Below are 12,904 nucleotides of genomic sequence, written 5' to 3'. Positions count from 1 at the left end.
TTCAGCCCTGTAACAGACACAGGCTCTTCAGAGGATAGACATAATCCAAAATTAATTGAACTCGGTGGAGCTCTGCTCATTTAAACCAGCCAAAGACATTTGAACCAGATGACTTGCCCCATCCTGTGTCCCTGCTGCAGCCAGAAAGGAATCCCAGCTGTAGCTTTGCTCTGAAATACCCACGACATCCAGACCCGGTGTCCTCCAGAAGGTATCATTCCATACATCCTGAGACTTATTCAGCCATACTGCCAAGCTGCAGTGTGACCCAGGCCCGGGCTTCATGTCAGCACCCTCCTGTGTGATGAGATCCCCAGTGCTCACAAGGATGTGCTTCAGCTGCTCTGTGGGGAAAGGATCCAGTGGATCCAACCCGGGTGCATCCTTCACCTTGCTCTGTTCTCCACCACATGCAAACGCCTCTTGTGCGTGGGTGGCTGGGCTGGCCCAGCTCCAGCTACGATGCACAGCCAGCTGGGTTCATTTTCTGGTGCCTGATGGCTTCGTGCTCAGCTTCCTACCTCCCTATCTTGTGCTTTCCCTGAGCACGCAGCTTGGTTTCAGGCTCTTTGCCCTACACAAGAGCTCTGCTGCTTCACCAGCCAAGGAAACAGTGAGGAATTGCCATCAAGCTGTAGAGGTGAGATCTTATGGAGCGTTTTTTAATTTTTTATTTTTATATATTTTGAAGGGGGGAAGGAAATTAGTAATTTCCACTGAAAACTTGCTGCTGTGTTCCACTCCCCTTGAAATCAGTTTTGTTCTCAACCACGCTACAGCGCAGGCCTTGAGGATCCCAGAAGAAAAGTTTTGTGCTTTGAGGATCCTAGAAGAAAAGTTTTGTGCTTTGAGAGGAGCTCCACCAACCTTCCCCCCGTCACCCCAGCTGCTCCCATTGTGAGCCAGGAAGACAAACATGAAGCGAGAACCTTTTCTAGAAAAAATAAAAACAAAAAAAGGGAACAACTGCCACAAAAATCTGACTGAAGCTCATTCCCAAACAATCCAGTGCCAGCTGCTCAGCAGGAAGGCGGATCCAAATGGACAGTTGCAGCAGTCGTGTCTGATCTCTTGCGCAGAGGCGGCCAGAGGCTGATCAGTGCCAAGTCCTGCGTCGCTACCAATAGCCCGCAGCTAAATGGGACTCCACTCCTGGAAGGCCAACTGATCTTAATTTAATGACTAGGTGATGAAGAGCATACCACGCCTCTTTCTAATCAGCGATTAAGTCCTTTCGGTGCTGATTTACTTCGTCTGACTTCCATCGCATGTTTCCCTGTGGCTACGTCTATATTACAGCAGATAGCTGCGGGCTTGAGTCTGCAGAGCTGAGCGGCTCTGTCATTTCTGGGGCATTTCCAAGCAGGCTAAAACCAGGATGTGTAAAAGCCCAGGCTGAACTGCAAGTGCACATCCAGACCGCACAGCACCCACTCAGACTGGAACCAAGTGCCTGAACCTTTTTGGAGTTCTTCCAACACTTGCCCTGCTCGGGGATGGTGTTTTAAATAAGAGAGGCTGTGTGACAGCCTGCCTAAGGAAGCAGGTTTTCCATGCGCATGGTCTCTCTACCTTGGAATAGAGTGTGGCTATAACCACACAGATTTCAAATTGCCCTGGTAGCCACCTTGCTGTGACTCCAGACTCATACAGGTTGTAAAACCTGCCCAAGAAACAAGAGAAGTTAGACCCGTACTTTGCTCCAGCTACTGCTGCCTGGGATAATTTGTGCAGAGCTTCTTTATGGGTTTGTTTTTGTCATGTTCTCATGCACAGTGGAGAGGGAAGTGCAAATCTATCGAAGGCACTGCTACGAGAGCTCTTTCGGCAGCGTGACTGCAGCACGATTGTATCGCAGCTCTGTGGCACTCCGTCTGCAGGATGCTTCAGTACGGCCGTGGAGACAGATGGCTAGTGCCAAGTGAAAAACCTGCTTGCATCAAACACTACCCAGCAAGTGCTCATCAGGATCCTGTGCAAAGCATGGCTAATCTGCACCTGCAAATCCGTTAAGTGTGTCTCCTATCAAGTGTTCTCACCCCTGTCCCTGGAGTGACAGCAAATCCAGTTATTTTTCTACATTCACTTCTACTCCAGAGGTTTTGAGAGGATGCACAGCATCCTGCAGCTACCAGTTCTGTAATGTGTCCAGTTCAGCATCCTCCCCGACACACGGCACTGACCTCTGCTGTGTGATGGATACCAGATGAGGAGAATTAACTATTCCTCTGTTCTTATTTAGTTAGGAAGCAGTAACCTTTCAGTGCTCCCTGATGTACCAGATATGTCAGAGCTTCCCACTTTGACTTCAAAGGAATGTCACAGGGATAGGAAGCGCAGAACCAGCAGCGAAGCAATTAGTGATACGATCCGGTGGAGCCGTTCCCCTGCTCTACTTCCTAATGTCACTTAGTGTGTATCCATTAATGTTAAACCACGTGTTAAAAGAGATTGGATGCTGAGAAATGAAGTCCTTCCTAGAAAAAACTGGACACCACTCTGTGATGGATTCACAGCAAAGTCAGGAAGAAGAACAGGAAGCAGCACCAGGAATGGATTTAAAGCATGCTCTGGGGAACATTTTTCTCTTGCACGGATATTTTCCATGCAAGCTGGTTTATCTGAGTTGAAATGCAAGAGAATCAAACTCTCTGCCTGAAATCTTGCTCTTGCTATGCAGTGGGACACGGGCAATTGGCAATATAAATGTAAGTGGTTCCACAAGCAGTGGGAAAAATAAACCCTGGCTTCCCTTAGCTGCATTTGACTACAATAACCACAGTTCTTCTGTGGCAAGAGATAGTCTGTGCACCGATTCATTACTCATGCTGATGGGCCAGCCAGTTCAGCATACTAATTGTCCAGCTGGCCCCTGCCAAAGGTTTCAGCTTGCTTTTCCATTGTTTACTGGTAATCCATTACTCTGCTAGTCCAGGATCTGAGCAGCCAGCCCCTGAATATGGTATACTCTGCTGATGGGGAAGATATACAGAGGATTTATGCTGCAAAAGTCCTGTTTCTGAGCCCTCATAAGATCCCATCCTGCCAAGCTCTTGCTTTACACCAAGGGCATGTTCCCCTTTCAGCATGAGTAGGGGCATTTTAGGGCACTGTCTCCAAAAGAAGATTTCACCTGGTACCTCAAAAGGCTAAAATGGACAAGAAGAGGATAGGCACCCAGCTGAGCTACCTTACTCTTATCCCATCAGTTTGGCATTGCAGAGAGCCAAACGAATGAGAGGAACACCAAGTGTGCAGGAATGCCCACGTAGTGGTGGTCTGCTCTGGTCCTTCAAATTTGGCCTTGATTTTGGGAATTGCTTTGGTGTTGGTGCCTCTGGGGAAACATTGTGTCCCATATAATGCGAGGAAGAATGAATGATGGTTGGTGGGCTGGTCCTGGACAGCAAGTGCACCCCCATTTGTCTTCCTCACGTGCCTGAACAGAGGATGTTCTCCCACTGACCATGGGGAGCGAGAGAGATTTAGCACCACCACATCCAGGCAGCTTCAGCCCATTTACGCCCTGTGATGATCCGAGCTCCTCTGCTCTAGCAGTGTGGGAAAATTCGTAGCCTGCTTGCACTGTCTGCTGCTCTCTGCTGTTTACTGCTCCTGTGCTTAAAGGGTTTACAGGCTTATAGCAGACAAGGAAAGAAAATCAGCCAGCAAATGAGTGCAGAGGGAGAACGTAACCAGCCCAGTAAACCACTTTGGTGCTGCCCCAAGCAGAGGGCTGGATGCTGATCTCCTCCATGGAGCCCTCCTATTTCTGTGCAACAGAACTGCCTCAGGTCTCTGCTTGCAGAAACAGGGGCAAAAGGGTTATCACCCTCCCTCCTTCAGCTTTTGAAGACTGAGTGCTCCAGGGCAGGACCTGCCAGGTTGTGTGTGCTGCAGCTCAAAGGATGCTGGAGCTTTGCTGCTCCTAATGCAGCAGCTACTGTGTTAGCATGGGCTGGTTTAGGTTTTTCTCCATCCTTTCCATGCAGGAAACCCTGAATTTGACATTGAATATACAGGCATCAATAATGTAGCAAGCACAGGGGTGGTTCCTTAATGCTTCCTGCAGGCATCGTGGATCGCCCTCAGTGGGAACAGAGGGGCCCCATTGTGGGGGCATCCTGACCCGATTGTGGGGGCATCCTGACCCCATTGTGGGGGCATCCTGACCCCATTGTGGGGGCATCCTGACCCAATTGTGGGGGGCATCCTGACCCGATTGTGGGGGCATCCTGACCCCATTGTGGGGGCATCCTGACCCAATAGTGGGGGCATTCTGACACCATTGTGGGGGCATCCTGACACCATTGTGGGGGCATCCTGACCCCATTGTGGGGGCATCCTGACCCAATTGTGGGGGCATCCTGACCCCATTGTGGGGGCATCCTGACCCAATAGTGGGGGCATCCTGACACCATTGTGGGGGCATCCTGACCCCATTCACTTCCCTGCTCTGGGGCTAAGGGGGAGCAGAGGCAGTGGGGTGGAGGGGGAGATGAAGGGAAAATTTGTACACCCACATCTCTGCAAACCAGGGGAGCTGGGCATTGTGTCTGCTTGCAGGCAGAGAAAAAAAAAAAAAAAAAGAAAAAAAAAAAGAAGGAAAGAAGGAGCAAGGGAAGAAATGGAGGAAGATTTCTTCCAGGAACAAAACCTGTAAGTGAGAAAGGTGAATTTCCCCTGAAGTCTTTTTTTGTCAGCATGCTCATTCCCCTTTTTGTGCAGGTGTTTAGTGTGTCTCATGGCTCACACAACAGATTTAGGCTCATGGCTCTTTTCAGCTCCCTTCCTCTTTCTCCCTAAAGTGCCCTCCGTGCTCAGCTTTTCATTCCTTGCATCTCCGGCTCTAATTATCTTTTCTCTCCTGCTGCTTCTGATGAATTGCTCCATTTTTTCATATCTTTGGGGCCCCGCTGCTTCTTGGGGAGCTAGGCTGGAGAGTTATATTTCTCATCCCTCTCAGTCATTACGAAAGACAATTGTCTCAGATGAGGACATTCATTAAACTGATTTGGGAAGCTTGGGCTGTCTTCACTGTGTGTGTTTGCATTAGTGCGGAGAAAATAATTAAAATGCACAGGAAGTGTAGGCTGGAATAATAAGAAAAGCTGGTCCTAAACTTAGAAAATTTGGGGGCAGGGTAACCATTTAATTTTTAATAGGTGTCCCCATCACTGCAGTTTTAAAAGAGATTTGAGTGCTTTCTTCCTCAACTCCAGGGTCTTTCCATATCAGAGTATATGGGAAAAACAGGTGAAGAGACCCTGCATGTTCCCCCAGATCCTTAGTTTGCCATAGGACCTTGACAATTACCAAATCAATAATGCAGATACGGTGGGGAAGGAAGGGTGCTTATGTGTGCTTTCTGAATTTGGACCTCTTTAAGCTTCCTAGGTCCCAGCTTCTCTCCACAGCCAAACAAAGTCAGAAAAATGTTTTCAACATAGAAGCTGAGATGAACCTGGTTCCAGAAGGTGGGAATTTGTGGGAGAAAAAATATGGGGAATACAGAGCACATAGAGATTATGGTGCCAGGAGTGGCTTTTTATTCTGGTGGTGGAACAGGCAATAAATCCCAGAGACACACCCTGCCGTGAGTGGGCGCAAGAATCTGGTGGTTTCAGCAGGGAGATTGGGAACCACAAAATCTCAGTCCCATCCTCAGCTCTGCCACAGCCTCTCTGAGCAAGCCACCTCCTCTCTGTTGCTTAGCCCCAGCAGAAGTCTGTCAATGCTTTGATTTTCTGCCTTCTTCATGCAATGATCTCAAAAAGCCCCGGGGCAGGGATTGTTTTTGTGGCAGCCCTAAACGAGGCTCTGGATGGGGCTGGAGCCACTACCATGCAATGGGAAAACTGGGATTAACCTGAGGTCTCTTCTTCCTTGGAGGTGAAATGGCCACAGTTTGCACAAGGCAACGGGAGACTTTCAGGGCCCAGGTGAAGCAGGACACAATTAGTCTGGCCTGAGGCCACGCTAATGTGCCTAATTGGCTTTGCGCTCCTGTCCGCGGGTGTGCGGCCCTGTGGACATGTGTCTAGCGGAAGAACCAGGTTTGCTTCAAGGCTCTGCAGATAAACTCTGCCTTGGGCTGAGTTTCAGACTTACATGGAGATATGAAGCCAGGGAAGTCAGGGATATGTTTTAGACATTCACAAGTGGCTGAAGACCACCGGGAAAAGGGCAGTGCTGGCAAGGACCTCCCCAGTTCCTACAGCCTCCCTCCTGCCATGGATTCTGGAGGGGTTTCCATCAGCATTGCAGCCTCTCTCATTGCAGGAGCCTCACACCAGATCCCAGGGGTGGGCAGGAGCTCAGGGTTCAGGCTGCCATCCTTGCTCATCCACGGAGACATCGGCAGTGGTGTCCGGGGCTCAGCTCTTCCTAAAGGGGACATCTCCAGTGGGGCAGATGCCCTGTAAATGTCAGCCACAGGAACCCACCAGCAGACAAAGAGGAGGGATTTTAGGTAGGTAAAGCACAACAGGCACAGAACTGCGAGAGAAAATGTGGGTGTATGTGTGCGTGCGTGTGAGTTTGTGCATCTGTGTGCCAGTGTGGGTGTAAAACACAGAGACTGAGAATGGCTGGGGAGCAGGAGGGGATGATTTAGTGCCGCTCTCAAGGTAAGTCCTGTACTTGCCTCCTCTCCAAGGTCTTGGCACCAGCACATTTCTCTGCAGAGGAGCCAGAGGTGCGCTCCTCCAAAGCGATACTCTATCAAACAGGAAAGCCATTTACTTTCTGCTGGCGCTGCAGATTTTCAGCGCCTGCAACTGCAGACCTAAAAGTTTATCTTACCGGAGGAATTTATATGGGGCTGTGAGATGGGCTGGTGTTATATGGCTCTAAGTAGTTACATGAAGCCTCTGTGGGCTAATAAAATGGTATTAATTGTATTGCTAAGGTTGCATTTTAAACATTAAATTATGGATGGCTTGATAGCATCGTGAAAGCCAGCATCTTGACATGACCTAACCATTATCTATGGAAATGGCTAAAATGCCTTTTTACAGTGTACTCTGGTTGATTTAACTCTTTGAGGTGACGCTGCACAGTGAATTATTTCCCCAGGCAGAGGGAGAGCAGCGAGGGCTTCTCCTTTCTGCTTCCTCTTCAACATCCCTGCTCCATTCCTGCACAGTTCTTGAGCTGCCTTTACCCTCCCCAGCAGGCTTTAGTCCAGAAATAGCAAGTGGGGGACAAGCCAGGGTCAAATCCCACTCCCCACTTTGTCCTCTGTGTGTCTGATAGTGCAAACAAAGGACACATAGGCACGGGGAGGGCAGCAGCAGGAGGGGGGCATGGGGGCAGCTCGAGGCAGGGCTCTGGGTGCTGCCCACCCTGCCCAGCCCCACAAGGAAACCAGCAGGGGGATGCCCCAGCCCCTGTTAATCTAATTAGAGGTGTTGGCCCTAAAGGGCAATTATAGCACACAGCAAGTACCAACAGCAATTGTCCTCTCGCTGTTTTAGGGGCAGGGCTGGGGATTTTGGGGGCTGGGAGCAATGAGCATGTGCAGCTGAGGAGGAAGCAGAGACAAATGCTAATTTAGTTGTTTTGTTTTATTTATTTATTTTTTAAAGGGATTGATGGATTCAGCATGCATAATCACCGGAGATGTCTCAACTAGCTGAGGAGACATCCCTGCTGTGCTGGGCGAGTCCCCCATCCCTGATGACCCCCTCCCCTGGTCTTTTCCCATGTGTCACCGTGCCAGGAGAGGCACAGCATCCCCGCGGGCTCTGCGGTGGGAGCCTGGCCGGTGGCATGCTCCCAGCACAGCAGGGGGGCCCCGTCCCACACCCCCGGCCGTGCGAGGTACAGCTGGGCTGCCTGGGACCCCAGAGTGCCCTGCGTCCCACGCCTGGCTTGTGACACCTGTCAGCTCTGTGTTGTGCAAGCTGCAGCTCTGCAGTGTCCCCCCACCCTGTTCCTGGCCCCGGAGCTGCTCATGGTCCAAGCTGGAGAGCAGACCCGTGGGGGATTTTAGGAGAAGCCCTTGGCTCACTCCCAGACTGATGCTCTTAAGCTGAGGGAGACATTAAATACAGAGGAGAGGAGAAATGGTCCTTTTGCCACTGTCCCCTCTGGTCCCTGGGTGCAGAATGGGCTCTGTCAGGATGGAGAGCCCCATTGCCCAATTGGTTTCACCCCATGAGCCATGGGGTCTGTCTCCTGCCCCATCACATCCCCCACAAGGAAAGCATCCATGGACACAGAAACGAAATGGAGAGCTCACGCAGCGCACGCATCCCCAGCTCGCAGCAGCATCATGAAAGCCCCACCCGTGGCCTTTCTGAATCAGACAAAATACATAGAGGGCTGATACCTGTGGTGTGGCGACCTTGAATTTTATACTAATAAAGCTACATGATGGCGGTTTTGTTGTTGTTGTTGTTTTTTGTTTGTTTGTTTTTAAGTAAAAAAAAAAAATCCTTTCGTAGGCTGCTGTCCCCTGGCAGTGTTTTGACGTTAGAGACCCATCACGCCTCTTGTATTATGGAGTGCTAATTTATCTTAGAAGCCAGTAGCAGCTGCTCATGTTACAAGTGGGAATTTCTTCCCTTTGTTTTGCTGGATGTTGCTCTCCTGAATTTCAGTTCAAGGGTTGATTTAAGTGGATCTGCATTACAGACTGAGGAGATATTTCCAGTGAGCGAAGTGACTAAACGTGGCATGTTAATGCCTTTGGTGGATCAAGCTCACCAGGCAGTTCTGGACGCTTTAATAAGCCCTGCTTTGTAGAGCTTAAAATCTGAAGGCTAGATTTACCCACTACAAAGTGTGCCCAATGGAGTTACACTGATGCAAAATATGGATGAGGATCTCACCACGTTTCTGTTCCTCGTGGAAGAAAATCTGTCACACGAATTGGCCCAGAAGAGAAGACCCCCAAAAGGAGCCTGAGAGCCCCATAATGACAATAATCAGAATCACAAAATGACCTCTGGAGGTCTCCGGATCCAAATCCCTGCTCATACAGGGCCACCCAGAGCAGGTTGCACAGGTCCATGTCGCGGCGGATTTTGGAGATCTCCAAGGAGGGAGACTCCACAATAGGAGCATGAATATGAGGAGGAAAAAGGGCCAGGAAACTCTGCCACAGATGCCCAGAGGACAATTTATGGGAAGTGCTTGATAGTAATGTTTAAAACAGATTAAAAATTTTGAGAGCTGAGATTTTCTGGGAAATGTTTTTTTCTTGGGACTTAGAGAAGCCATCCAGGCACTGGTGGGACAGGAGAAGAAAACTGCATATACAGGAAGACCCTTAAGGTGTGTCCTTAAGGCAGCTTTACTCTCCTATACAAAGACGGTTTGTTAAGATCAAAGCTGCTCTCTCCTTCCTGAATAAAGCCATGGATTCTTCATTCAACCTGGAATCTTCTTTTGGGTGTCTGGGGCCGATAACCCCTTGGAGAATAGGCACAAGGGCTGTGGATTTAGGACTCTCTGTGCCTTGATTGTCACAGTGAGGATGCCCTCTCCAGGATGGTGCTTTGGAGGGCCAGCCCATGGTCCATGTGCTCCACGCAGAGGTTGCCAGGCTGGCACTGCTTTGGGGCGAGCCAGCTGGCCTTCGTGTTTGGGCAACTGGTGCATGACTGAAGCCTGGCCCGTGCCCAGGCTCTGCTGGTCTGCACAGGCTGGATACATGGAGGCAAGCCAGCTGGCTCCGGGAACACCAGAGAGATGCAGCCCAAAGAGGGTGAGCGTTGACCAGCATTTTGGTAAGGAGCATGGGTCATGTCCTCCAAGGGTAATGGGGGCTTCTTGCCCTGCTCCTGCTGTTGCATCCCTAGGAGATGAAAGGCAAACCTCTGACAAAAAATATGGTGTGATATGGCCTGAGTTTTTCTAAGGAGCCTTGGGGTCTGTTCCATGCTGACAGGGGGCTGCTGCAACCCTTTGTGAACCTTAACACCAAAGCTACACTTGAATGAAGCAGTGAGGAGTGGAACCACCTCCTCACACAGCTTTCTTCCCCAGTTCCCAGGGTGGCGGAGTGGGCCTGGCTCCTCATTACAGCAGCAGCCTCCTCCTGTATCCCAGGCCTGCTCTCCCTCCTGGCTTTGTTCTTCTCCAGATTACCAGGACATGGACACATGCAAAGCCCTGGCTCTGTGGCAGCGGCCTCCATCTTCCTTTGACAAAAGCTTGCAAACTTCAGAGCAATTCAAGATTTCCTTTTAACATTTGCTTTTTCCACACAGGCCTTCTGTGACTCGTTCAGGAACCCCAGCAGATATCCATCAAGGCCATGTCCTCTCCAGCTGGCTTTTGGAGGATGCTGGTGGTCCATTTGTCACCTGGATTTTTTGCAAAAACCAGTTCATGCCTTTTTATGACCAGTCCCCTCAAAATCTCTTCACATGGTGCCCTGTAATGCCTTTATGAAGTGATGGTGTGGCTGAACATCTTTATGACTACTTGTGCTGTGCCCGCGTGTATTACTGCACGGCTAGTGACAACAAGAGGAGAGGGCTCCTGTCGATGGGTGACCACCTAAAGATCTAGGAGGTTGGTTTGGAGCGGCATCTGAAAGTTCAGATGCTTCTCTGAAGCTTAGCCAAACCCCTTTGGCCTGGAAACCGAGCTGGGAAATGTAATGAGATTAGGCTGTCGAGTGAGATTTATGGTTCATCCTTCTTCCAGCTGGGTCAAAAATACCACAAGTGCAGCCTCTCTGAGAGCGCATCGGTGCCTCCGCTCTGACAAAATCAGGGAGGGACGCAGGCGGGAAGGACAGGTGGGGTTTCCTTTCGAGCCAACAGATGATTATAGTTTGGGGGAAGTTCAGCTTGTGCTCCAGGCCCGTTTGCAGGTGGGGCCACCTGCACGTTGATTGCACACCCTGGGGATGGGACTCACCCTGACCCCAGTGATGAAGGGAACGCTTTGGAGGGCTGCAATTCCGGGGGACAAGGCTCTAGTCCTGCTGCTTGCCCACATTGTTCACAGTCCTGGTTCACAACCTCCTTATACAAACCAGATTTTGCCCCCAGTCTCCAAGGGCTTTCCTCACTGCTTCGGCCTCTGTGCGGCCTTGGATAAAGTGGTGGTGCAATGTGGGGATCATCCACTGGTGAGGCCGCCAAAAACCTGTCATTTTAAAACTGTTTAAGCCAACCCCTGGCTCCTTCAGATTGTTATGAGCTAGGACTCCATCATGTGAACAGCACAGCTACCAGAGAGGAGAAGAAGGCTGTTTCTACCAGGCAGTCAGTGTCAGGAGTCTGGGGAAAGCCATCTCAGCCAGTCCCTCTGGTGCTGGAAAAGGGCATGGATCCATGTCCTAGGCCTTCTCAGACTGTAAAGCAGGGCACTTTTTTTGTCAAGACACAGTCTCTGTCACTGTGAATCAAATCAAACATCAGGAATTGTGAGGAAGCAGAGAACAAAGCAGAAAATGCCATTATACCACTATAAATGTCTCTGTGCATCCACACAGGCTCACAGGATAATCCAGGATGGATGAGACCGTGGGACGTCATCATCAGTAGTCTGCCCCACTTCCGTCCCCAAAGCCAAAAGAAATATGATTGGGAAAGATGCAAAGAAAGGTAACAAGGGTGACTGAAGGTCCTGAAGGAGAAAATCTACAGTTTGAAAGAGAAACAACTAAGGAGAGATAAAAAAAAAAAAAATGAAAGACTAAGAATGTCCCAAGGGACAACCAACTGCTCATCTTGAATAATAGAAGAGTTGGGGGCATCAAAAAAGCTACACCCTCCCACTGTCCTGCTGTGGGGTGTGGGTGCAGCCATACCACCCTGAGGCATGCTACGACTGGCCTTGAAGCTCAGTGTGCAACCAAGCTCAGGTGAGGAGGATGCTTATGGCTTTCACGCAGGGTTGTTATTTTAATCCCTGTGTCGAAGACTTTTAAGAAAAGTGCTGCTAGATAATTGTACAAGTGAAGCTAATATTTTCAAATGCTGGAAGCTGCTATAGATCAACATTAGCAGCCATCATCACAGCCTGTGGATATACCTGAGAAATTCAGTTGCATCTTCATCACTCTTCAGATTTAAGTTCATAGTGCCCTGAGCACAGTAATACTGAAGGCTGCTTTCCTGCCAATTTCTGTCTTGTAGGTTGGATTTGCTGGTGTACAATGAGATGCAAACCCCCCAAAGCAGCTTCTCCTGGGGGTGGTGCTGGTTTAACGGGGACTCTGTAGTGGTAAGAGAGGAACTCAGGGTTGTCTCCTTTGTCCAGGAGCTTATTCTTAGGTGGAGGTCTAACACTGAGGTTCAACTTGATTCAGACACATGCTGACATGAAGAATGTATACAAGCTGCATTTCCTGAAGAAAGCAATCTGGAAACCTTTCAGATCACAAAAACTCTTCTTTGGGGCTTTGCAAGCACTTTCTCTGTCCCATTAACTCTATAGCACAAGCTGCTCATCACCTGCTCTCCTTGTCAGTGCCGGTACTATCATGACATATAGAGCAATGGTTTATAGCCACAACAGCATCTAAATTACTGATCATTCACTTTTATAGTGTGCTGTGGAAGGAGGAAGCTTTTCTCCTTAAAAACAATCATTTCTCTTAATAAGTGCACCGTGCAGCAGAGGAGGCTGAGGAGCATCCATCCTGCTGCAGGATGTGCTCATGCCAGGGTCATCCCAGTTTTGCTGTCTGGGGCACAAAGGTATATAACATCCCCATCACATGGGCTTGTGCAGTCTTTCTTTAAGCCTTCAGCAGGGAGACAGAGAGACGTGAGACAAGATGGTCCTTTTCTTGGCTAGTCTGGTTTCTGGACATACCTTCCCCAACTATTTTTTTTTTTTTTAATTTACTAAAGCAAAACTGCCAAGCTTATATGGAGTGATTTTTTATTTTTTATTTTTCCTGAATGCAGCATCCCCCAAACTCTAAACAGTC

The sequence above is a fragment of the Anser anser genome (assembly GCF_964211835.1).
Source record: "Anser anser genome assembly, chromosome: 2".
NCBI lineage: Eukaryota > Metazoa > Chordata > Aves > Anseriformes > Anatidae > Anser > Anser anser.
The sequence above is the reverse complement of the archived record's forward strand: the minus strand, read 5'-3'. Positions refer to the sequence as shown.